General features: G+C 41.6%; 1 long non-coding RNA gene across 1 annotated transcript; it reads left to right on the forward strand.

Annotated features, from left to right (window-relative positions):
- The first annotated feature begins 716 nt into the window (after positions 1–716).
- LOC132768425 (uncharacterized) lies at positions 717–24,946 on the forward strand. The gene is made up of 3 exons (XR_009630705.2): positions 717–777; positions 19,277–19,356; positions 24,871–24,946. It is a non-coding gene; the product is annotated as an uncharacterized lncRNA (long non-coding RNA).
- The last annotated feature ends 242 nt before the right edge of the window (positions 24,947–25,188 follow it).

Here is a 25,188-nt window from a genome sequence, read left to right on the forward strand (position 1 = left end):
GTATCATCAATGGGGACTCAATTGATTGCCTAGCCTGGGTAGGATTAGTGTTGGGACCCAGTTCTACTATTGGACAGGATGAGATGCTGAACTCCATCAGCAATGGGGACGGGATACTTCTGTGCTGTGAAGCATATACTGCATCACTTATCACCAATGAAGTCTATGTTATAGTAGTAACACGTGGCAGTGCTCAACATGGAAAGATTTTAGGAGGCCTGGAACTACAATCCAATTCCTGAATAAATAACTTTTTATAGTAAGAAAGTTGCTTCATTCATTCAATAGCTTTCTTCCACCACCAGCATCTATTCTGAGTTCTAAAGTCCAATATTCTTTCTGAACTATATAAAAAATATAGTGGTTTATTTATATAATGTCTAACATTTGCATAAAAACAACATGATATCAGACAATATTTATATTTGTAACCCACCAAACTGAGACTCAGTGTGACTTCTAAAAATTAACACAGAAATTTAAAAAAATGGAAAAACATACTCCAAAATTTGCCAAAATGTAATTAAAATATCAGTCGCATTAAAGGTTTTACAACATACTTCTTGGATTAGTTTTCACCAACTGATTGAAGGACAGGCTCATGGAAGGCCCTCTCTCCACCAGACATGCCCATGGGATTGAAAAGAGGAGCGGATTTTTAAAACCATTCTTTCTCCTAACAATAATTAACAAAGGAACTTTCTCTTTCACAGCTGCTGCACTCTGGGTCAAACTTTTAGCAGAATTATTCATCTCAAACAGAAGGCTCATTTCCTGGTAAGTCACTGAAATCCAGAAAATGAGGTATAGGATAATACGTTATTATACCAGTATAAGCATTTTTATGGCCATTCTGGAAGGAGGTACTCTGGATCTCCTTGTGCAGCACCAGGGTCCCTAGTGTAACTCTTTCCACCTGGCTTCTAGATTTTGTTCTTTTCCCCCTTCCTTATGCACCCAAGGACAAAAAGGCACCCCACTTCCTTGTTTAAGGGATGATGGCTCCTTCTGTGCACTCAGGAAAGGAGCACAAGCCCTCACACATGCCCCCTTCTCCACCACCACAGGAATCATGCTGGTAAAGCATTATGTTCCACTAATGTAACTATTTGATTTCAGTCTTGGAGAGTAGGAGTGAAAATTGGTAAGAAAATATAAAATCTCACTGTTAGGTTGTGCCAGTTCATGTCACCCACAGGATTCCATCTGACATATGAAATATGACTCTCAAATGAGAATAGTGATCAAGTGGCACCAACAACCTACTCCTTTGAACAAGTTTCAACACTGGCAGGAGGTGGAGAAACTTAAGCCTCAGAATGTGACCATCTTGTGCATTACAGAATAAATCTAGTTCTATGTATTGCCGAAGGCTTTCACGGCTGGAATAACTGAGGTATTGTGTGGCTTGCAGCATTTTCTCCTGACATTTTGCCCGCATATGTATATCTGTGACATTAGATCAAAGTAATATTGGAGCCCCCGGTGGTGCAGTGTGTTAAATCGGTGAGCTGCTGAGCTTGTTGACCAAAAGGTTGCAGCTTCTAATTCGGGTGAGCTTCTTCTGTCAACTCCAGCTTCTGCCAACCTAGCAGTTCAAAAACATGCAAATGTGAGTAGATCAATAGGTACCACTCCGGTGGGAAGGGAACGGCACTCCATGCAGTCATATGGAGGTGTCTATGGACAACAGAGGTGTCTGTGGACAATACCAGCTCTTCACCACACCCCAGAGTCGGACACGACTGGATTTAATGTCAGGAGAAAACCTTTACCTTTACCTAATATTAGATCAAAGTAATATTAAAACAACAGAGGTAAGATATATTACATATGTAATGATAACTAGCTACAATTCTGGTAACTATAATAGGAAACCATTGGTAGAACAATACAGGATGTTCAAGTGCTTAATGGAGTTGAGTGAAAGAGAAGCATTTAGGAAAAGAATGAAATTCTGTTTTCCACTATCAGTGAAGAGATCCTTTTGGAGCCTTTTTGCTCTTGTTGTTTCCCTGATTTCCTAACTAATTTTCTCATGTGATTCTCAGAAATTACAGAGCAAAAAGAATGATATCAAAATGTGTGCTCACTCACAGCACATTATACGCTGACATCATTGACAGCAAATGCCGCATTTTCTCAGAAGAAAAGAGGGATATCATATGAATAGAATGACTAAATGGGTGAGGGATGGATGAAGCTATTTTCAGGAAATGTTTCTTTCCTTCTTCAAACTTGGCCTATCTCAGTATGATCCCTGGAAGGTTGCCCAAAGGGTTCTGCTTTTTGATGCTGAAGACCACATTGATGAAATATGTCCTTCTTTAAACTCAGCCATCCTGTTCTCCATGTTCTTCCCATAAAGATCTTTACTGCAACTCACAATTGGGTTGTGGCTATGAAGGTAAGGAAAATAACAAAGGTACACAGGCTGCTGAGGAAGTGCCAGCTCAAAAGAGATACGATTTTTTTATGCATGCTAATATATATTTAAATCAGGACTGGACAACTGCTGACCTTCTAGATGTTGTGGGCCTACAACTCCTATGAGCCTCATCCATGTAGCCAATAACCAGGGCTGGTGGGGGTTGGCATCTGGGAGGAATACAAGTTGACCACTCTGGGTTTAAAACAATTGTGTAGGCTGGGGATGGATAATTTCCATAGGTTTCTCCCTTGCAGCATTTTTGTTTTCACTGTGAAAGGTTACTCCCCTGCATTTTCTTTGCAGGAGCAACTTTGCCACACTTTCACTCACATTTGCTCCCAGTGGTGCAATGGGTTAAACCTTTATGCTGGCTGAACTGGTTGACTGAAAAGTTGGCAGTTCGAATCTGGGGAGCGGGGTAAGCTCCTGACTGTCGAGCTCTAGACTCCCATGTGGGGATATGAGAGAAAGCTCCCACAGGATGGTAAAACGTCAAAGATATGGGTGTCCCCTGGGCAATGTCCTTGCAGATGGCCAATTCTCTCACACCAGAAGTGACTTGCAGTTCCTCAAGTTGCTCCTGACATGGAAAAAAACCCCACTCACAAATGTTTAAACTTAGCAGGGGGCTTTTACCCCAGCTGAACATTACTGGATATCATACTTCAGGCCAGAGGTGGGGTGCCCTCCTGGATGTTATTGAATTGCAGCTCAGAATTCCAGGTCCACAAGAGTTGGAAACCTACACAATTAGCACCTCACAAGTAGATACTTAGAGCAAGATTTCTCAGGCTGCCTAATGTGAGGGACAAACATCTCCTGCCCTACAGTTGTGCCAGGGACCGGCACAATATTTGTATCGATTGAATATAGTTGTTTCTTCTTTTTTCCTGTCAATTTATTGGGACCGGTGACCAATGGCTCAGGGTCAGTGCCTCTGAAAGAAACTTTGCATGATGAAACAAGGCTGTTTTGGGGCCCCAGCAATAGTGCCAGGATGAAGGGGTGTCTCTCAAAATTGAAATTTCAGGTGGCCTGTAAGAAGCCTTCCTGGTTACAATGTCAATCTGAACAAGAAAACAAGAAAATACCTGAAAGGTTGAATGTTTGCTAACCTTTATAAAATATTGCAATGGAAGGAGGCTGTGAGTAGTTTTTTTTTAGTGAGGGGACCATCAGATATTCAAGGATCCCTCCTTAGCTCTCTGGCCCCCAGATTGATTTTTAAAGGGTCTGCTCAGGGACTACCATTTTGAGCAATACTCAGCGAGAGTATTAGTCATGAAATGAACTATGTAAGATCTAATAGGTACATAATAAGGCCTCACTTAATTGACTGGACTAATTGATTATATTATGTTGAGCAACTAAGCACCCTTCACCTCACAATGAATTTGTCAACAGACTTATATTTTCAGATTTTTAATGCAAGTGCTTAAAAAAATAGATGGCAGGCAATATATTAAGAAAGCCATCTAACTTTCTTATACTGGATAGAAAGCAAGAGCATGTCTATTTTTGTGTGATTGCTTTTTCTTACATACATATTTGATCAATTAATCAACCCAAACCCATACCATCAGTCAATCAACTACTATTACTTTCTTTATCTGACAGCACAAATAAATAAATGGACCACAATTTGAAGGATGTGAATTCATTGGCAGAAGGGAATTGTATAAATAATAGAAATGAGTTCACAATGTGGCAACTTACCCAGAAAGAAAGACTGCTGCCATAACTGGGAGGCTCAGCCTTTCCCAGAATACGGGGAAGGTCAACCAGTCTTCTGCTCCTTTCCAAGAGCCCAGCGCCTCCCTGCTGCTCAGCCATCCCCACCCCTCAGAGAGCTGCATTTGAAAGAAGAGTGTACATATATGCTTCACAGGACATATATAAGAAAGACTGGATCAGGCCCAGTGAGCTATGGAATGGTTTGTTGATGCTCCATGTAATGCTATGCAAAGGAAGAGCAAGGAAACAGCTGCCCATACCCATACATATTCAAGGCAAGACTTCCACCAGTTGGGGCAGAGAAATCATAGGAGAGGAAATAGAGACATTCTGGGCTGGAATCTCAAGAAATGTACCAAGTAGAAAAAATTGTAGGGCTGAAGGCCATTTATTGGATAGATGCACTATTTGATTCCGGGAATAGCCACAAAGAAGATGCTCAGTAAGTCGATTTTCCTAGTCAACTAGAATATGTTTCAAGTTTCCTGGTTCTTGTGACAATATTTGAAGTCCTACATGGCTTGGGAACCTTATTACTGCCTGAGGTCTGCTGAGAGTGACCTCCTCAGTGTCCTACCAATGAGGTCAATCAACAGTGTTGGGACACGGGAGAAGGGTTTCTCAGCTGTGCCACCCCAATTGAGAAATGCCCATCCCTTGGAGACCCAATTGGTTCCAATACTCATTTCATTTAGATACACAATAAAAACCTGACTATTCATCAACGTCTTTAGGCCTCATTAATTAATGTCAAATATTGATGTACATGGTTTTCAATAAACTTTTAAAATCCTTTAAATCAGTAGAACTCCCTTGTATGTTTAAGATATTTTAGCTTACATAAATTATTTTGTATTGTTTAAAACTTTTTATCATGTTGTAATGCCATTTATAAGCTGCCCTGAAATCTTCCTGATATCATGCAGGAAACCACAGGGGGAAAGAAATGAAAGAGAGAGTGTGTGTGCTGTGTGGAGTGAGCAAAACTCTGGTTCTCTTCACCTTTACACACTTAATAGAGTGATTCCCAAACCTGGGTCACCAGATGTGGAATTTCAGGTCCCAGATGACTCAACCAGCATGAGTAATGGTGAGGGATTCTGATACTTATAGCCTGTGGCCATCTGGGGACATCACACATAGAGATTGGGAACCATGGCAGACATGCAACTTCTCAATTGACTCTGAATCCCCCTTTTACTCCATATGTTTTTAGCTTGGTTTTTTACTTTCATGCTTCTTTGATATTCATTTTCTTCAGAACGTTTTAGAAAAGTCTAAAAAGTTCACCCCCCCTTAATATTTTAAAGCCAGTTTTTAAAAGGGGGTATATCTTAGATATTGACAAGAACCCCAACTGATCAGCAGAGTTAAGCAGCTACCTTCTGGAAATCAGAGAATCAGATGGTTGTAGTTAACCAGCATCTCAAGGATCATTTAGTCCAACCTCCTGTCAGTTTAGGAAGTTATAGCTAATGTTTCACCTCTGTTTAAATTTCTCCAGTGAAGAACTTTCCAAGATCGTTGGCTAAATATGTGAAGAGTTCTTAATCTAATCTTCCTACTATTTAGTACAAATTATCTTTTTCAGAATTTGAATACTCCTTCTTCCATGTGACAGCCATCCAGATATTTTAAGTTAGCTAACATATAATCTCTCCATCTTTTCTCCTCCCCGCTAAATATATCTGACTCCTCCAACTGTTCCTCACAGAGCTTTGTTTCCAGACCCTCTACCATCCTATTGTCCTTCTTTTGACATGTTCCATACTGTTGATATCCTGCTTGAACTGTAATGCCCAGAATGGGACACAGTACTTTAAGTAAAGTCTGACCAAAGCAGGACAGATTGGTACCACCACTTCCTCTTTATCTGGATGCAGTATTTTTATTGGTGAAGCCTAGTAGTCATTGGCCTTTTTTCCTTTTTTCTTCTAATTACTTCTTCCTACTGACACATGTTTAGCATGTGGTCTACAAAGACCTTTTCACAGCTATTGCTGTCAAGCCAAGTGTCACCCATCGTATATTTGTGTTTTCCCTGCTGAAATATGGAGCCTTACTTTTTTTTTGTCGTGTCAGGAGCAACCGCTCCTGTTGTGAGAGAATTGGCCATCTGCAAGGACGTTGCCCAGGGGACGCCTGGATGATTTTTGATGTTTTATCATCCTTGTGGGAGGCTTCTCTCATGTCCCCGCATGAGGAGCTGGAGCTAATAGAGGGAGCTCATCCGCCTTACATTTATCCCTGCCAACATTCATTTGGTTAGCTTTTCCTCCTATGAACTGTTGAGGTCATCTTGAATCCTGATTATGGTTTCTGAGTTTTGTGTCATCCAAAATTTGATGAGCATATACTCTATTCCTTTCTCCAACTAAGCTATATAGGTGTTAAATACTGCCAGGCCAGCCTTAACTCTGCAGAGCCATTACTTATCTGTCCAGGAAGATGATGAACTTTTTTTGGGAGATTTGCCCACTACCAGACAGACAGACACACACACACACACACACACCTACAAACAACACACACACATAAACATTCATGCCAGTAGGATAATTTACCTCACATTTTACTAATGTATTTGCAAAAAGGTATGAGCAGTGTTACATTCTTACATTCAGTGTTATAGTCCTCAACCTACCAATCTACCAATCTTTCATAAAGGAAAGAGAAAAAGAAAGAAAGCAGATTGGTCTGGCATGAATTAGTTTTGAAAATCCATGCAAGCTCTCGCACAGCATTCATTTCTAAACGCTGTCAGAGTGGTTGGTTATAGCATCTTTCTTGATATTGATGTCAAGTTGACTGGTTTGTAGTGGCCTAGGTCCTATCCACCCCCACCCCCCTTTAAAAAAAAGATGGGGACAAAATTTGCTTGTTTTTAGTTTTCACAAACCACTCCTGTGAGATAAGAAATTCTCATAGACAAAGGCTCTCTGTCAGTTCCTTACTCCCGTCAGGTGCAATTCATCCAGAACTAGAAACCCAAATTCATTTCAGTAGCTAGATGTTCTTTACCTATTTTGAACTACAGTTTCTTAAATGTATTATTTGTCATATTTTTACCAAGCTGAGTTCTGTTTTCCTTTTAGGAGAAAATACAAATGACGTAGGAAATGAGTGGTCCCATGTTCTCTTTCTCACTCAATACCTTTCCTCCTCCTTTCCCCCCATACAGTGGATCCACTGGTTTACTGTTCTTCCTCTTGCTTTGAACACTACAGTATTCCCTTTAGTTATTTTTTAACAACTTGACTTCTTTTTCAGTTTTAGCCCTCTTGACTTGATCCCTGCAAATATCACTCACCATACTTGCTTTTGGCTTTCTTTACAATTTCCCCATCTATTGGTTGGTTCCCCTTCCATTGCCTCCGTTCCTCCAACTCATTGACATCATAGTCTAAAACAGGGGTCCTCAAACTAAGGCCCGGGGCTGGATACGGCCCTCACTCAGGGTCAACCTAAGTCTGAAACGACTTGAAAGCACACAACAACAATCCTATCTCATCAGCCAAAAGCAGGCCCACACTGCCCATTGAAATACTAATAAGTTTATCTTTGTTAAAATTGTTCTTCGTTTTAATTATTGTATTGTTTTTAAGTGTTTTTTGCACTACAAATAAGATATGTGCCATGTGGATAGGAATTCATTCATGCTTTATTCAAATTATAATCCAACCCTCCAACAGTTTGAGGGACTATAACCTGGTCCTCTGTTTAAAAAGTTTGTGGACCCCTGGTCTAAAATATTGCATCCATCCTCATTTGAAAATTCTCCTGCTCAGATTTGTGACACCCCTAGCAAACATGTTCTTACCAGAAGTACTTTCTCATGAAATTGTAGACTATAATCCAAGAAGTCATCTCTCCCACCCCCACAAAATGACACCATCTCTGAAGGCAGTTTTTCTCTCAGATAAACATTATCTTCCTTCCTGGAGCATGACTTTCAAGAGGAAAGAGAAGGAAGAAGGTTCTTTTGACTGACACTATGGCTAGCCAACCCATCCTGTTTACAACCAACTTACAATCTGATCTCTAGAAGAGAATGTACTATAGAAGAGGATGAACTGAATAGAATGGGTATGTTTAGCTCACCAAAAAATTAACTTTGTAAAGCACTACTTTGCAACTGTAGTTGGTTTCAATTTGTTGTGAGCCGTCATATATCCTGTGACAGAAGAAAAGTTGTATGTGTAGATGGATATGTGCATACATTGTGTATACACTATTTTCATATATGAAAAGTGAGTTAGAAATTGATTAATCAATACTCATGCTAAATTTCAGGGCATTCTTAACAGTTGGTTCTCTATTTTGTTATCTTAAAATAAACAAACACAAAACATCAGATTTCCTCATTATTCATCTCTAGTCCTTTAGTCTGAAGGAGAAAAGAGATGGAAGAAGATGACAACACTCCTGCACAGAGTAGGGATGATAACAGAATTGTTGCCAACTATGTTAAAGGACTATAAGTTGAACAAATGAGGTGGGCAGCAATAAAGGAATGGCCAAAAAGGACCAGACCCAAGAAGAGATGCACAAACAGAAGGTGAGAGCATAGAGTCATGCAGGGTACCAAGAGAGGGAAAGTCCTGAGATAGATAGATAGATAGATAGATAGGTGGATATCTATCTATCTATCTATCTATCTATCTATCTATCTATCTATCTCATATATCCCCGGGTTTTGATTAGAATTCGGCAGCATGCAGAGGCGGCCCTAGATAATTTTCAACAGTAAGCAAACAGTATTTTGGTGCCCCACCCCCAACCAATCATTGATATATATATTCTGCTTGTCGTGGGAGTTCTGTGTGCCATATTTGGTTCAATTCCATCATTGGTGGAGTTCAGAATGCTCTTTGATTGTAGGTGAACTATACATCCCAGTAACTACACTGGCCGCACTTGCTCCCTTGCCTGGCCCGCTTAGGGTCTGGAGGCGTGCCTGAAGACCCCGGCGTGTGCACCAAAAGTCACCTCTTCTCCTGACTTTCTCCTCAGTCATTGGGACCAAGAGAGAGAGAGAGAGAGAGGTGGAGATGCCCACTTTTCCTGAAGGTAGGCGCAAAAACAAAGGAGGGAGCGGAGGTGGGAGATACCTCCAGCCGGAGGGGCTCTCTCTCTCTCTCTCCCTTGGTCCCAATGGCTGAAGAGAAAGTGAGGAGAAGAGGCGACTTTTGGTGCGCATGCTGGGGTCTTCAGACACGCCTCCGGACCTGAAGCGGGTCAGGCGTGGCAGCACCGCCCCTTGGCCCACCCGCGGATTGGGGAGAGGAGAGGAGGCGGGTGGAGCATCTGGGGATCGGGAAAGGGAGCCAGTCATGGGGAAGCGATCGAACGCGGAGAACGATTGAGTGCCAGCTCTGCTCACGCACCTGGTGGCCAGGTGGAGCAGGAACGAGAGGGGCGAGGCAAGGTTCAAGGGCCCAGCCCCTATGGGAAGAGGATCGCCCGGCAGCAAGGCAAGAAAGCCGAGGCTCCCCCTGGACTGCTAGGGCTGTTATGAGCTGAGGGGGCGCTCCTCAAGTGGCGGTCGAGGGGCATGTACAGAGGCGCCTCTGCGCCCCTGGCAACAAAAAAAAAGTGTTCTGCGACCGCTTACTTCGCGTAATGGATGAGCCGCCCCTGGCAGCATGAAGTGGTGGCTGTTATTGGCTAGGATCCCTCCATTGATTGTCCTTAATCTCCTTTCCTAGTCATCCTCTGGAGGGCCTGGCTGCACATTCTCAACCAGCAGAAATGCTGAAGAAGCCATGGTGCTCCCTAACATTTCAAAGCTTTCAATTATTTTAATCCATTGGAAGCTCCCCTAGAGATTTCCTGTCAGCACGAAAGATGGGATAAGTGAGAGCCTGCCTTTGTGTTATGAGATTATAGTACTGTTTATCCCATTTTCAAGTTAATTTTAATAGCAATTATCTCAGTACCTCAGATGCATCTGGGAGCCTGAATGGTCCCAGAAGATCTTTGTTGGATTATCAAAAGGCAAGGTCCGGTTTCTCTCTCACCACCTCTGTTGAGTTTCTCCCTTTTATAGGGGACAGGAGAAGACTTTACCTCTGGAGCAGATAAGGTTTTTTTCTGTTGGGTTTCATCACTGACTGCACAAGCATCTAGCCCTCAACGAGTAGTTAGCCTAGATAGATTAGAGTGAGGGATTCCTTGCCTAAATTCCTTATGCATGCCTATCTTAAGAAGGGGCTTAGAAGGGGGGTTGTCTTACTCATCCTGCATGTCACTATCTCCTCGTCCTTTGAATACTTAGTAATGTAATCTCTTCAGGGAAGACGTAATTTCATCTTTAAAGGTATTTGTATTGCCCTGGACTGGCCATGCAGTCTGTCTCCATTTTCTGGGTTTCTCCTCCCTTTGTTCTTCTAGAGTGAGGAGGCATCTTGCCATTGTCCAGGCAAGATGTAGTAGATATGGCTATTTTGTTATTTTTCCATTTTCTTTTCCTTAGAAGATAGCTCAGTGAAGCTAGTTAGCTCCGAGAACCTTTCCTATCCAGAATGGATTTGTTTTTACTTTAATAAACGTATTATTTTTAGAACCTATGAAGTTGTGGATCTGGAGTCCTGTTCCATTCTGTTGAATGGAAACCAATCCTTGCTCTTACACATAAGCTTCTACTGGTTATGAACTGTGCTTCTAATGCTATGCTTCACCGCTTTGAGTCACCTGAGGGCTGAGAAAAGCGGTATAGAAATAAAGTAAATAATAATGCTTTATTTTTGTGGAATCACCCCAAGTGAGGATTATTTTTGAGCCTAGCAGCTCTTAATTCCCAACATTTTGGTCAAGGGCTGCATTTTGTTGAGATTATATTCTACAAAGTGGTCTGGACTGAAGTAAGAGGTGAGTGGGACCAGAATCAGCACTTTCTCTCTGTGCATTTCTGCCACCTTTCATGCTCTCAATTCTCGTCTCCTTTTCCTGCCACTTTCTAGTGGATCGGGACCTAACTGAACACTGAAGTTTCTCTCTCTCTCTCTCTCTCTCTCTCTCTCTCTCTATATATATATATATATATATATATTTGAGGTACTCAACATGCTGGAAAGAGTACATGTGATCTCAGGAGGATTGGTTGTCCAGCCCATGTTTTAAGAGCACAGCACCAGACACCTACTTTGCTCAGATGCAGTTGGCCACTTCCTATCCACCACTTTATTATAGTGGATGCTGTACAATTGGGCAAAATACATAACCCTGAAGTTTTGGAAAGATTTTAAGAGAAACTAGTTCTTTCATGTCTTCCAAAATAAACTGATCCGTTGAAGGCTACATCCTGCATGAAGCTCTTCTCTTTCATGATGTCCACTTGTTTGGGACTTTCAAGTCATAGGCTTAACCCAAGACCCTTAAGGTAAGGCCCTTTCTACACTGCTATATAAAATACAGATTATCCTTTTCAAACTGGATTATATGGCAATGTAGACTCATATAATCCAGTTCATACTGTGGATTATCCGCTCTGATAATCTGGATTATGTGGCAGCGTAGAAGGGGCCTAAAATGAATATTGAACTTGCAAGAAGCACTTGGAGTTATTCCTTCTGCCACAAACTGTAGCTGACAAATACTGCATATGGGATTCCACCCTCTATCAGCCCCAGCTTTGAAGGTTTGGAGATGAGAGGGTCTTCGTTTATCAGTATCTGGTGGGCCAGAGATTACTCAATGTGGTATTTCAGTGATTTTAGGAAGGGACACTTGTTTTTCAGGGGGTGGGAAGGTATGCTCTTGACAGAACAGGGTTGACTTGTGATTAACTAAAGAGTCCCCAAAGGCAAGGCCTGGACGCAATGATCTGTACTTTCGATTTACCCAAGAGTCCTTTTTGCACTCCCTCCCCTCCATACTAACTGTGTCACTCCCTTCCCAAACAAGACAGTCCACTCTTGCCAGCAATGTGTTTCCAATCACTGCCTCCTAAATCTCACTGAAATGCAAACCACGTGCCATGTGTTCACCTGCAACTCATCAGCCCCGAGCTACTGTATAAACACAGCCCATGCTTCAGCCTATGCTGTGCTCACCTAACCCGCTCCAGTGGAGGCTCAACACCCCATCCCCACTCATCGCATTTCTGCTGAGTGTCAGACACTGGCAGCTCCAGTGCAGCATGGAAGGAGGCCCACGGTTATACTTGGCAGGGAGAACCTGCCCTGAAATCCAGCTCAGGGAAAGGGGGCTTTCTGAAAAACAAAACAGGCTGCCTCCCAAGTCAAGCAGATGTTAGCGCCTTCCATCCTGGGAAATAGTAGCCTGTCACAAAGGGAAATATGACACAAGAGTTGGCCCTATGTACAGCTGCTCACCATCCAGCATTTTATAGTCTGACCAGTAAAATTGTGCTGTGTAAGGTAGCCAATGGGAAAGTCTGGAAAGTCAGCAGGCTCCACAGCCTGGCAGGGCCATCCCTCACTTTGAAAAATAAAATCATGGTATGCCTGTCTTTAAGTATAGATTGAATTGCACAGATCTCTATTTATCCATTCCGCTCTTTTAATATTGGTGAAATGTGAGTTGAACTGGACTGTTTTACACATCATAATGTGACAGAGCAGTCAGATGATCAGCCGTGGCAAATTGCACAGTGCAGTATGACCCTTTTATCCACGAATTCAATATCTACCGTTTCACTTATTCAACCTCCAAAAAATATCTCTCTGCCATCCATAAGTATTTTGGGACTCTCTTTAGTGCATATCTATCATATGCTTCCAGTCCAAGTATAGTTAAAATATTAGGTTATGCTATTATTCAGTTCCAGGTATCAATTGGATAGGGTTTTGGAGCATTTTCCCTTGGATATGGGGGTTGTACTATATATTTTTGGAAGTGTTGCTCAGCCAGTGCACTGTGATCACTGTGTGCAGAAACATATTGAGTAATAATTGGAAAAGTAATCCAGGGATATCTGGAGGGCCACACACTCCCCCTCCCTGATGTTGTAGATGTCAAGCAGAATAACCAGTGCTAGACTGGATGGTCAAATAGACTGGGATCATGTGTCTCACTCCTCTAGTTTAACTGGTGGGATTATATTAAGGGATCTACTTTTTCTTTACTTCACATAAGTAAATATTGGATAACTCCATACACAAGTGGTTGGTAGTGCCTACAGTGCACAGCTCTGCTTACCCCAACCTAAACTGATTGGTTACAAGATATGCTGGGAATGTTTCCTCGGTCCATTGCCAGGATCATCCTCCTTCTATGAGTACCTACACTCTGCATAAGTATATTGGCAGAACTTTATGATCTGCTGGCTATATGTCAGAATACAGCCAGAAGTGGCTTGATGGTGGGCAGCTTCTGATGTCTGGTTTATGGCCAATATCAAGTTTATGGATGTCAATTAATTTAATGGTGTTTTAGTCTCCTCCTTTGAAAGCCTTCCTAGACATATGCTGCCCCAAAATCAGCTCCCTGACTTCTCCAGCGGGGTTTGGGAGGATACAGGGCTCTTAAGATGAAACCTCATGGCTCTACTTACAACAACTGTTCTATCAATAAAGTTGCCAGATATCTGAGTGCTGATTGAAATCTCAGAGAATTGCCATACATCCCCAGGTTTCCAGGCAAACAAGCATGCAGACCTCAGAGAGACCTCATGTTAGAGTAGAAGAGTCCTATTTTTGTGTGTGAGAGAGTAATTTTAAAGGCTTGACAGTCACCTCTGTCCGTTCCTAGCTTATCCCAGGGATCTCTGGCCCAGTGCAAAGATATGGTACCTGTGGAAAGTTCAGTGTAGCTACAAGGCAGAAGCAAGGAGAAAGGAAGAGGGGAGATAAGAGAGTGTGTGTACACTTGCATCCTTCCTCCCATTTGGAGCAAGTCAGGAAGTGCGGGTTTTCTAAGGGCACATTCACACAGCGCCTAAAACGCACAAGCTCAGGCACTTTTACCTAAGGCGTCCAAACAACGCTTCAGGTTAAGGAAAATAATTCAGGACAAAGCAGGAAAACCCTTTGTTCTGAGTTAGACACCTGAAAAGACCTGGGTCTTTCCAGCTATGGGTGCTGTGTGGACTGGGCCCAGGGATCATATCATGTGAGTTCCAGTTCCAATCCACAGAGCTGTCATGGGATTTTTGGATCCTGGAGCCCAAAAAACCCAAGACAGCCCCCGCCCCCCAAAAAAAACCCTTAAAAAGGAGAAATTACTTACGGGCCAGCATTTTGACACGTCAGAAGGACGGGAGGAAAATCGCTCCTGTCCCTCCTTCTCCTGGCACCTCATTTCTATATGCCAGGAGAGGGCCAACAGTAGGGAAATGCCAGTCAGGTAATTAATTTTAACTTTTTAAGACACCCCCCCCCCCCGCCGTCGAAAGCATGGGCTTTTTTACCCGTGTGGGGACAGAAGTCTGGCCTGACCTGGGATTTTTAAACCTGGATTGAACCCAACTTTTTCCCTGTCTGGAACCGCCTTGATTCACAAGCCTTTTTATTGTACAACCTCTGGCTGCAATAATGCAAGACCTAGAGAAAAACCAGTGAGCTTTCTACAATCTCCAACACTAACATCTCCATACTGCACACATAGGAATCAAGACCTAGTAGCAGATAATGCATCTTCTGAATGCATTTCACCATCTTCAAAACCATAAAAATAATTTTTAAAGCTATGTTTTTTTTTCTCCCTGGCCTTGGGTTGTCATATCATACTACGACCCCCATATCCTTGAACTCAATATTCACAATTTCACTAACATATATTCCAAAAGATATCCTCCCAAAGTGTTTGTGAGCCTTTCTATGTTCTATAATACAGGGTTAGTCAAAATGAATAGGCCAATAAGAAAATTAATTGTACCCGAATGTATGTTTACTGTAACCAAACCACAGCTACGTAGCGACAGATAAACTATCAAAGTTTTTTTTGAGCAACACACATGTACGTTAATGCCGCTAGGCGTCGCTAGGAGTCGCTGTTTTCAAAATGGCGGAATCAGGCAAAGAGAAGGCGTTTTGTGTGATGACATTTGCTAAAACAATGTCAGTAATTACGGTCCAGCGAGAATTTCGAGCCAAGTATGGCAAGGAACCACCTCATCGACATTCCATTGCGAGGTGGGTAAAGCAATTTGAGGAGACGGGCTGCTTATGCAAGGGTAAAACCACAGGACGACCGCGTGTCTCCGAAGACACAGTGGAATCCATTCGTGCATCCTTTCAACGAAGTCCCCAGAAGTCGACTGAACTGAACTATCGCTTGGACGTCTGCCGTGTCACACGGGGCACCCATATCGAACATCTCTGAAGGTGAGACAAAACTTTGATAATTTATCTGTCGATACGTAGCTGTAGTTTGGTTACAATAAACATACATTCGTCTAAAATTAATTTTCTTATTGGCCTATTCATTTTGACTAACCCTGTATAATTCTATAGTGTTCTTCCAGTCCAAACATTCCCCAGAATAGCATTAGGGGACCTAGAGATGCCCATAAACAGAAGTGTTTGGGAGCTTTTCTAGCTCCTCCATTACCGAAAAAGGTTGCAAGTGGAAACATTTAAGAAGCCCTAGTCTAGGGAGCTTGGAGGGCTGCAAAGCCAACCATCTTAAACATTTTTCAATTTCTTATTTTTCTGCATCTACAGTTGGTGCATAGGAGCCCCTGATGGCACAATGGGTTAAACCCTTGTGCTGGTTGAACTAGTCAACCAAAAGGTTGGCGGTTCGAATCCAGGGAGAGGGTAAGCTCTTGTCTGTTGAGCTCTAACTTCTCATGTGGGGACATGAGAGAAGCCTCGCACAAGGATGGTAAAACATCCGGGCATTCCCTGGGCAATGTCTTTGCAGACAGCCAATTTTCTCACACCAGAAGCAACTTACAATTTCTCAAGTCACTCCTGACATAAAAAAAAGTTGGTGCATAAACCTGGATTACAATTTTAGTCATGCATTTTCCTTAGAGTGTGACTGAAATTATTCAGTCACACTTTTTAATTGTATCCTTTAACTACTCTTGAGCTTTAAAGTGAGATGGGCTGGACAAATTTGTTCTTATTTGCCATCAAGTTGACTTTCACTTAGGCCCCTTCCACACAGCTGTATAAAATCCAAATTGAACTGGATTATATGGTAGTGTAGACTCAGATAACTCAGTTTCAAGCAAATATTGTGGAGTACCTGCCTTGATATACTGGGTTATATGGCTATGTGGAAGGGCCCTAAGGGTAACTTATGAATGTGAGATATCAAAAAGCCTTGGTCATTAGCAGCCCCGCTCAAGTCCTGCAAAACACAAGGTCATGACTTCCTTGACTGAATAAATATGACTATTTTTCAGTCCTCCTCTTTTCCTATGCCTTCCATTTTCCAATGGGTTACATCATCTCATGATACAGCCTGCTCTCTGTATCCACTGTTGGGGAATCCGAGCTGTTAGACTCAAAATAACCCTCACTTGGGATGATTCCATCATAAATATAGCAGAGTACCAGAAGTAAACTTCATAACCAGTAGAAACTTACATTTGGTGAACTATGATAGCCCTCTATATCTTAGGACGGACCAGGATTGCAGAGTCAGAACTTTTATGTTTAAAAATATTTATTGAAGTAAAATAAATACATTATTGATAGAAAAGGTCTTGGAGCTAACTAGCTTACTAAATCTCATCTTCTAAAGGAGGTAAAGGGTAAAAAGCCTGTGTAGCTACATTTTGCCTAAAGAGAGGCAAAATGTGTCCTTACTGGAAGGAAGAAAAGGCAGAAGACACTGGAAAATGGTGGAAAGATTGCATGGTCAACCCAGGGCAATAAAATGGATTTAAAATCCATTTATTTATCTTTTTAGCAATCTATGGTATCCATAGAACTCTCCTACAGCATCACATTTCCAATGAGTTGTTTTTCTTCCTATCAGCTTCACTGTCCAACTCTCACATCTGCACATAGGAAATGGAAATACTAAGGCTGGACAAACAGACACCTTAAAATAGAGGAATTACATCTGTAAAATTGGACACTGGCATTCCTAATAAGAAACCATCATATAGGATCCTTTAGGGTAGAAGATATGTTGACTTAATACACGTCATACTTCCCATTCAGATGGCTCTCTGTGTGTGTGTTTCAAATTCCTTGATCCATTACTTCACAACAAGAAATCAGACATTGTTAACAGCTTCCGGTGAAGTTTTTGCAGGATTGTTAAACAAATCAAGTGGTGGTTTCTAATTCCTTTGTTTTAATGAGAGAGGGAAATGGGATTTTATTAATCATTTGGGGCTTTCAGAAATTGCCTTTAAGTGCCTCACTTTGTTAAGGGAAAAATCAATAAAGAAGAGAAAAGCTAAGTTTTTAAATGGACGCAAGTGACAAAAACCGGGGCCAATTACTCCCCCTCCCCAAAATGAAGCACTTGCTGAGCTTCCATTAGCTCAATTATACTTTCAAAAGCTTCCCCAAACATCATTTCACCACTTCCAGCCCCAACCCAGCCCAACCCACTCTGCATTATTTTTACATCCAACTCCACAACCATTAACTAACACAAAGTTATTTATTGGGGGAAATGTAGGCTTCTTTGCCTTTCATTGGAATGTATTGGAGGGATAGGTCCCAGGTTGGCATCTGGCTATTTCAAAGAGCCTGACCACCCTAATGCTAGTTCAAAGAGTCAGAACCAAACTAGCTCGCTTCTTGGCTTTTGGTAGCTTTTTCCAATCTGTGGTGTCCCAGACTTATTTAAATATAATTCCTATCAACATCAAACCAACACAACACAACCATAATCAAAAACAACTTGAGGACACCAGGTTGAACAAGAATGGTTTAGGATTGTGCTCTGCGGAAACAAAAGAATCTGGAAGTAAATGCCATAGAATCGTAGTGGTGAAAGAGACCACAAGGGCCATCCAGTTCAACACAATCACAGCACTCCCAGCAGATGGCCATGCCTCTTGACATGGAAAATTAGATGCCCATCTACTATTTTATAAAGAAAGAGAAACACAGGGCAAAACAATATCTTCCTTGATATCTTGGTTGCTCAGTGGAGAAAACTGATGTATTTATTACATCCTTTTTATACAATGTCCTTGGAATGTATCATATCCAAGTTCTGGCCCAGTTTTGAGGTTGCTGTTACAAGCAGTCCAGGGTCATATTCTTGTGGTGCATACACCCTGTAAAATTAATGCAGTTTGACACCAATTTAATTTCCATGGCTCAATGCCATAGAATCAGGGGATTTATAGTTTGGTGAGGCACCAACATTATCTGGCAAAGAAGGCTAAAAACCTTGTAAAACAACTCCTAGGATTCTATACCATTGAGCTCTGGCAATTAAAATGGTCTCAAACTGCATTAATTTGGCAGGCTAGATGCACCCATCATGGACACTATTGTGTTGGCATATTATTCTAGGGAGAGATAGCCCACAATTAAGAGAGGAGTGTTGCAGCTGAAGAACAAAAAGGTGGGAGACCAAGGAGATTCATAAGGAAGATGGTTTGCTCCCTGGGCTACAAGAATGCAGGAATCAATTGATTATTTGGACGAGAAAATGCAAATAGACCCATTTTCAAAGAATCAGATTAAGTAATCTATCTCCTTGTAATTGCCTTTGAAAGTTTATTATGTCTGATATGAGGAACATGTGAGAGAATGAGAAGGTCAGAGAAGGGTGGAAGGAGAATCTGAGGACTCTTCTTCACTGACATATAAAATCCAGATTGTCTGATTTGAACTGGATTATATGACAGTGGAGACTTGTATAATCCAGTTCAAAGCAGATAATCTGGGATAAGATCCTAAGATATAGGGCAGTGTAGAAGGGGCCAGAGAAGGACTACCTAAGAAAGCTGAGATCTGGAAGGGTTATGAATTAGAAATACAGGGAGGCATGGGAAGAAAACAGACTCTTTGCCTTTTGGATAAGAAAAATAGACATGCCCAGCCAATTAAGAATCACTTTAGAGCACTTTAGGCAAGGGGTCTATGACCTACCAACATTTTTGAACTACAACTTCCATCATGTCCAACTTTTTGTAGTTTTGTTTCTAAGGCTGATGAAATGTGGAGCCCAACAGTATTCTAAGGCATTTGGACATTTAATCTAGTATCCCTTTTTCAGCAGGAGCAAGTTGGACGTCAGTAGGGAGATCACAAGATGGATATGAACCTGGTGACCTTTTCCAGCACCCAGTATTTAAGGTATGCTCCCCCTGTAAATGAAGGTCTCACTAAACATGGGGGACTGGAAGCTGACTCATCTGGTCTGTTTTTATACTTGTAATGACAATGACGGGGTGAGGGAAAGGATAAGCATTTCACAGTGTTTTAGCTGGCAGAATGGATATGCTGGCAGAACATTTTGTCAGCGTAGCTGCCTCAGTACGAAATGTAGGTAACGTATTAAAGAAAAGTTAACAATTAATTTTAGTAAGCTTAAAAATATTGACTGCATATATACTGAGGGGGGATTTTAAACAATTACATTGAGTTTTGATTGGATTTTTAATATATATTACATTGCCACATAAGAAGCCTTACCAAAGTCAAGGTGAAAAATCCAACCCATGGATTTCCCCATTTGTTACTGGTTTGAGATTTGGAGAAAAGGAAACATCTGCTTGAAGTTTATCTTCCTTTTCCTTCCTCTCCTTGTAACCCCATCTCGTGAATCTCCCCCTTTCCTGAGTTTATTCATTCCCACTTGAATTTTAGTAAAAAGTCCTAGGGAGAAGAGCTTCAAAATTCAATTTTCCTGGAGCAGATAATGAAATACTAAGTTATATCGGTGTGGAAATCTAGAAGACCAAATGTAGGTGAAAACCACACATAGGCTTTCCTTTTCATTTGTTAACTTAACATTTTTGCATATTGGAAGTAACTAAGACACCATTCTCCAGTCATCAATGAAGATAAGATCTTTCCATTTGGTAAATTTTATAATTAGGCACACAAGCTTTGTGATTTTTTAAAAATAGAATCTATATTTTAAATCTTCATTTGGATGGTGTGAGATATATTTGGAATTATTGCACTGAATTCCCCTTAAGGTTCTTTACCTGATAAAAGCTTTGGATAGAACACCTATTTATTTTATGAGTTACTTTTTAGTGTAATACTTTGCTTGGGTTGCAAGGAGTTCAAGGTAACTTGTGTCATTCCACATTCAGTTATTGAGATTGCTAACATCCAAACCATACTAATCCAATGGATCCTACATGATCTACTTTTGAGTAAGGGCCCTTCCAGGCAAGCCCAAAAATGTGGGTCCTGTTGCGCTTTTATCAGAGATATCTAAATGATTCCTCTGGTAAAAACGAATTAATTTGCCACAAAGGAGAGTTTCCCTGCTTTGTTCTGAATTAATTAGATACCTGGTAAGACTCAGATCTTAGGTAAGATCCAGGCCTTATCAGGTATGGGCCCAATCCACACAGCCATCTTGGTTTTACGGACAACAGGAGCCTGGAAAACCAAGAGGACACCACCTCCCCCTCCCAAGCCCCCTCCCCCAAAATAAGCCCTTAAAATTAAAACAATTTATCCAGCCATCATTAAGGTTCTCATAGATTCAACTTGGCATGTAGAAATGATGTGCCAGGAGACCCCACCGCACCCCCCTGTCTCCTGGCATGTCATTTCTATGTGCCAGGAGGACTCCAAGAATACCTTAATGTCAATATGATTTTTAATTAAGGGTTTATTTTGGGGGGGGGGAGGCGCTTCTAGGTATCGAGACACCCTGACTGGGAAAGCCCAGGTTTGGGGGACCTTGTGGGGACAAAAACCCATGCCTAAGCAGGTTTTTAAAAACCCGCTTTGATGGGGGTTTTACCCCTGTCAGGAAGTGTCCTCAGTATTTGAATCTGTAACTGTAGCCATGTACTTCTTCAATCTTGAGGGGCAAACTAAAAGCTAACAGTGCCCCCCCCCCCCCCCAAACAGGGCTTTCATAAAGAACCAGGTGAGTAGAGTAAGATTTCCTGGTTGTTTGGTAATTCATTTAATAATCTTTAATAACTTAGAATGAGTCATTAGATTGTTTTAAGGCATTAATTGTGTGTACAATCTGCTTAAAGCTTTTTAAGAAAACACTGTTTTCTGAGACTGAAAATTTATAATATGTCTATGCTTATATATCATATGTCTATTTTGAAATTAATACAGTTCCATCAGTGTTATAGGGGGGAAGCATGTGGGTGACTGGCTCAAAGTCACCCATTGACGGAAATTGCTAAAGTGAGGACCCAAAGCCAGGTCTCCCCAATCTTAATATAGCATTCTGCCTCCTAAATTAACACCAGATCTCCATTGGTCATGCTCTAAAGATATTATTTTGTCTTGCAAAATCTAACTAATGCTAGACCACATAAATTGAGTCCAAGTATACTAAACTGACATCTTTTCCTGTACAGAGCTGGCCCTACTATTGAGCAGGGTGAACTGTCTGTCATGGGACTTTCCCTGTGTCCCTAAACTTGACTGTTGGTCTCAATGGGACATGATGCCTTTATTCTACGTTTTAAAAAAGATTTGCTTCCAAGGCCCTTCCACACAGCCCTTTATTCCAGAATATCAAGGCAGAAAATCCCACAATATCTGCTTTGAACTGAGTTATCTGAGTCCACACTCAGATAATGTGGGATTTTCCGCCTTGTGTGGAAGGGCCCCCAGATTGAGGGGGGGGGGGATGCTTTATTTGCCTCAGGTGACATAATGGCTCAGGTTAGTTCTGGCCCTGGGCAAGGAGTTCGGCCAAAATGACAAATATCAACTGGAATGTATAGATATAAACTGGACTGAAACATGAATATTTGTAGAACTTTCCTTCTCATGGGTAGGATGATCTGACCTTCAGGATTTACTGGTTTGATGTTTTATTGCAGATTTGTCAATAGGAGATGCTGGAATTAATTTGTCCACCCAAATGACATCATGCAAAAGCCAAGTTTGGCTCCATGGGTAGAGAGTGTGGGATAGTGAGCCGCAGGCCCTGGGTCAAATCCCAGGTCAGTAGAGAGCACACTGGGCAGCCTTCAGTAATTTACTACCTCTTAGCCTCCATTTCCTATCTATAAAGTGGGGAGGGATAATGACCTGCCTCCTCTCAAGAAATGTGAGGACCCACAAGATAAATATGGTAAGGTACACTGTGCATTAAGTGTGTGCTATATAAATGATAAATTGCAACATGCCCTGGGCCATGTGACACCCACTAACCAATCTCAAATTACAGAATTATTGATTATTGGGCAGCATATATCAAATGAAACAAAAATAGGCAGATGTGATTGTTCCAGGGTATCATTTTCACCACTTTGAATATCCATTCCACCTTTAATTATAGGCCTGCCATCATCATATATTATAATATCAAAGGGCCAGTGTGGTGTACTAGGACTCTGGAAACCAGCGTCTGAATCCCTACTCAGTCATAGAAACTAACTTGTCCTTAGGCAAGTCACACTATCTCATCCTCAGAGGAAGGCAATGGCAAACCTCCTCTGAATAAAATAAATCTGACCAAGAAAATATTAGGATAGGGTTATACTGAAGTCACATTGAAGACATATACAGCATGTGTGTTTGTCCCTTTGCAGATACAGAAGGGTCAGGTATGCCTCCTCAGCCACTTGCTTCTCAATTCAGGTAGCAATATGCCAGTCCCTTAATTTGGTTTATCTGGTGCCCAGAGGGTGCCTTTTGCATTGAGGCCCCTGAATTCTCCATGCAGCAAGCATTTCCAGCAAACGCTAGAGAGTAAGCATGTAAATCCCATTTATTCAATCTGTGCTATGCACAACTGTTCACATTTTGAGGGGCATCACAAGGGCATGGCTCAGATAACATTCCCTTAATACTGAAAAGAGCTAAACAGCCAGAAATCTAAACAGACAATGATCCAGCTTTATGCAGCCATTCTCTCCTTGTGGCAAACAGCTCGAGGGAAAAACAGAATGAACCAAAGTTCTTTTTTGCAGCTGTTGTGTTAAATAAGTGGTACCTACTAGTGTTTCTTCAAAGAGCCAGATTGTTGTAGTGGCTTGAGTGTTACACTATGATTTTGGAGCTAAAGGTAAAGGTTTCCCCTGACATTAAGTCTAGTCACGTCACACTCATCTCCATTTCTCCAGATGTTTTGGCCTTCAACTCCCAGAAATCCCAGCCAGTTTACCAGTTGTTAGGATTTCTGGGTGTTGAAGGCCAAAATATCTGGGGACCGACCCATAGGTTGAGAACCACTGCTCTAGGAGAACAGGATCACACCCACCTAAGGAACCGACTACATCCACCCCATTTACCAGGTCATCAGTGTTGATTAGGATAAGGCCTAAAATAGCTTATCCCTTTGTCGCCTCTTCTACCTTCTGAACAATGAACTTGTCTCCAAGGCAAGTGCGGAATTTGTTGGAATTGATATTATTGGCAGAGTTTGTCTTCCAACAAACATCAGGATAGTTAAAATCTCCCATTAGTATTGCACCTCTCCTTTTTGAAGGTGTGGTCATCTGTTCTTGGAAGGCATCATTTAGGTCTTTAGTCTCACTTGGCGTTTTGTAATAAACCCTCACAATTACATTCCTGTTATTTCTTTCTCCCTTAATTTTTACCCAAATACTCTCTTTTTTAAACTTTTTTTTAAACTTTTAATGCGCTTGTATACCGCTAATATCTCAGCCTAAATCGGCGACACATTGCGGTTTACAATACTTAAAAAACAACAATATTCAGTTTAAAAGCATAAAACACATATACAATACAAATTATTGGGCCACCAATAACCATCCAATGCATCTCGTAACTGGAGTCGCAATCCAAATTCATCGTCCATGATTACCAGTCCTTTAGTCATCATAATTCGTTGCAACGGATTAACCGAATGCTTGTTTAAACATCCATGTCTTCAATCTTTTCCGAAACACCATCAGTGAGGGGGCTGATCTTACCTCTATGGGGAGGGTGTTCCAAAGCCGAGGGGCCACCACAGAAAAGGCCCTGTCTCTCGTTCCCGCCAGCTGCACTTGTGAAGCCGGCGGGATAGAGAGCAGGGACTCCCCAGAAGATCTTAGGGTCCTGGTGGGCTGATAGGTTGAGATACGTTCGGATAGATAAGTTGGGCCAGAACCGTTTAGGGCTTTAAAGGCCAACGCCAGCACTCTCAACCTGGCTCTTCCCATACTTGCTATACGATGCTGCTCCTCCTCCTTTTCTTAATGGTCTATTTTTCAGAAATATACCATGCAACCAGATATCAACCAGATATCAAACAACAGCTGTATCAATCCAGTTTTCCCTCTCACACCCCAGAGATAATCTGGACAGTTAGTTTTTTAGTTCCCTAAATTCTCCCTTTGCCAATTCTACCATCAGTGAAAGGACTCAAATGCTTCCCTGCCCGTTGTATTGATTAGATCCCCTGTTGTATTGATTACCAGCAGTATAGCTTTATCTTAGTAGTGTGTGTCGTGCTGAATGCTAAACAAGGACTAGGAGATACCTGGAATTAGACTAGTTCCAGATGAGCCTGCTCTTTCCCAAACTGTTACATTCCTGTTTTCTCAAGATCATTTTAGATCTAATAAAAATGCTAATTTATAATGGTTTTAGATGCTTCAGTTACAATTGTAGCACCGTCCATGTAAGATAGTAATACTCCTGGCATTCATCCAGATTTGAGGCATGTACTTACATAACTTTGTCTTTCTCCATTACCAGGTCACCTTTACTTGCTTCAGAATGCTGTCCCTTTGCTATGGAATCCTAGAACGGAAACCACAGAGATGCATTACAACTTCAAGGAAAGAAAAATAATTAGAAGGGAGTGAGAACACTTGAGAACATTTATGTTGATGTCAGGGTTTTTTTGCCATGAAAATGAGGGGTATTACAGAGGTGGGGCTGAAGTACTGAATGGATAGTGAAGTCAAATTTAGACTAGGACCACAGATATGGAGGGTCTGTGCCTGGTACGCATTATACTAATAGCCCAAAGTTTCAGATCAGAGAACATACTGACCAGGTGAAGAGAAGTGG

Source organism: Anolis sagrei, chromosome 2 (genome assembly GCF_037176765.1).
Source record: "Anolis sagrei isolate rAnoSag1 chromosome 2, rAnoSag1.mat, whole genome shotgun sequence".
In the NCBI taxonomy this organism is placed as follows: domain Eukaryota; kingdom Metazoa; phylum Chordata; class Lepidosauria; order Squamata; family Dactyloidae; genus Anolis; species Anolis sagrei.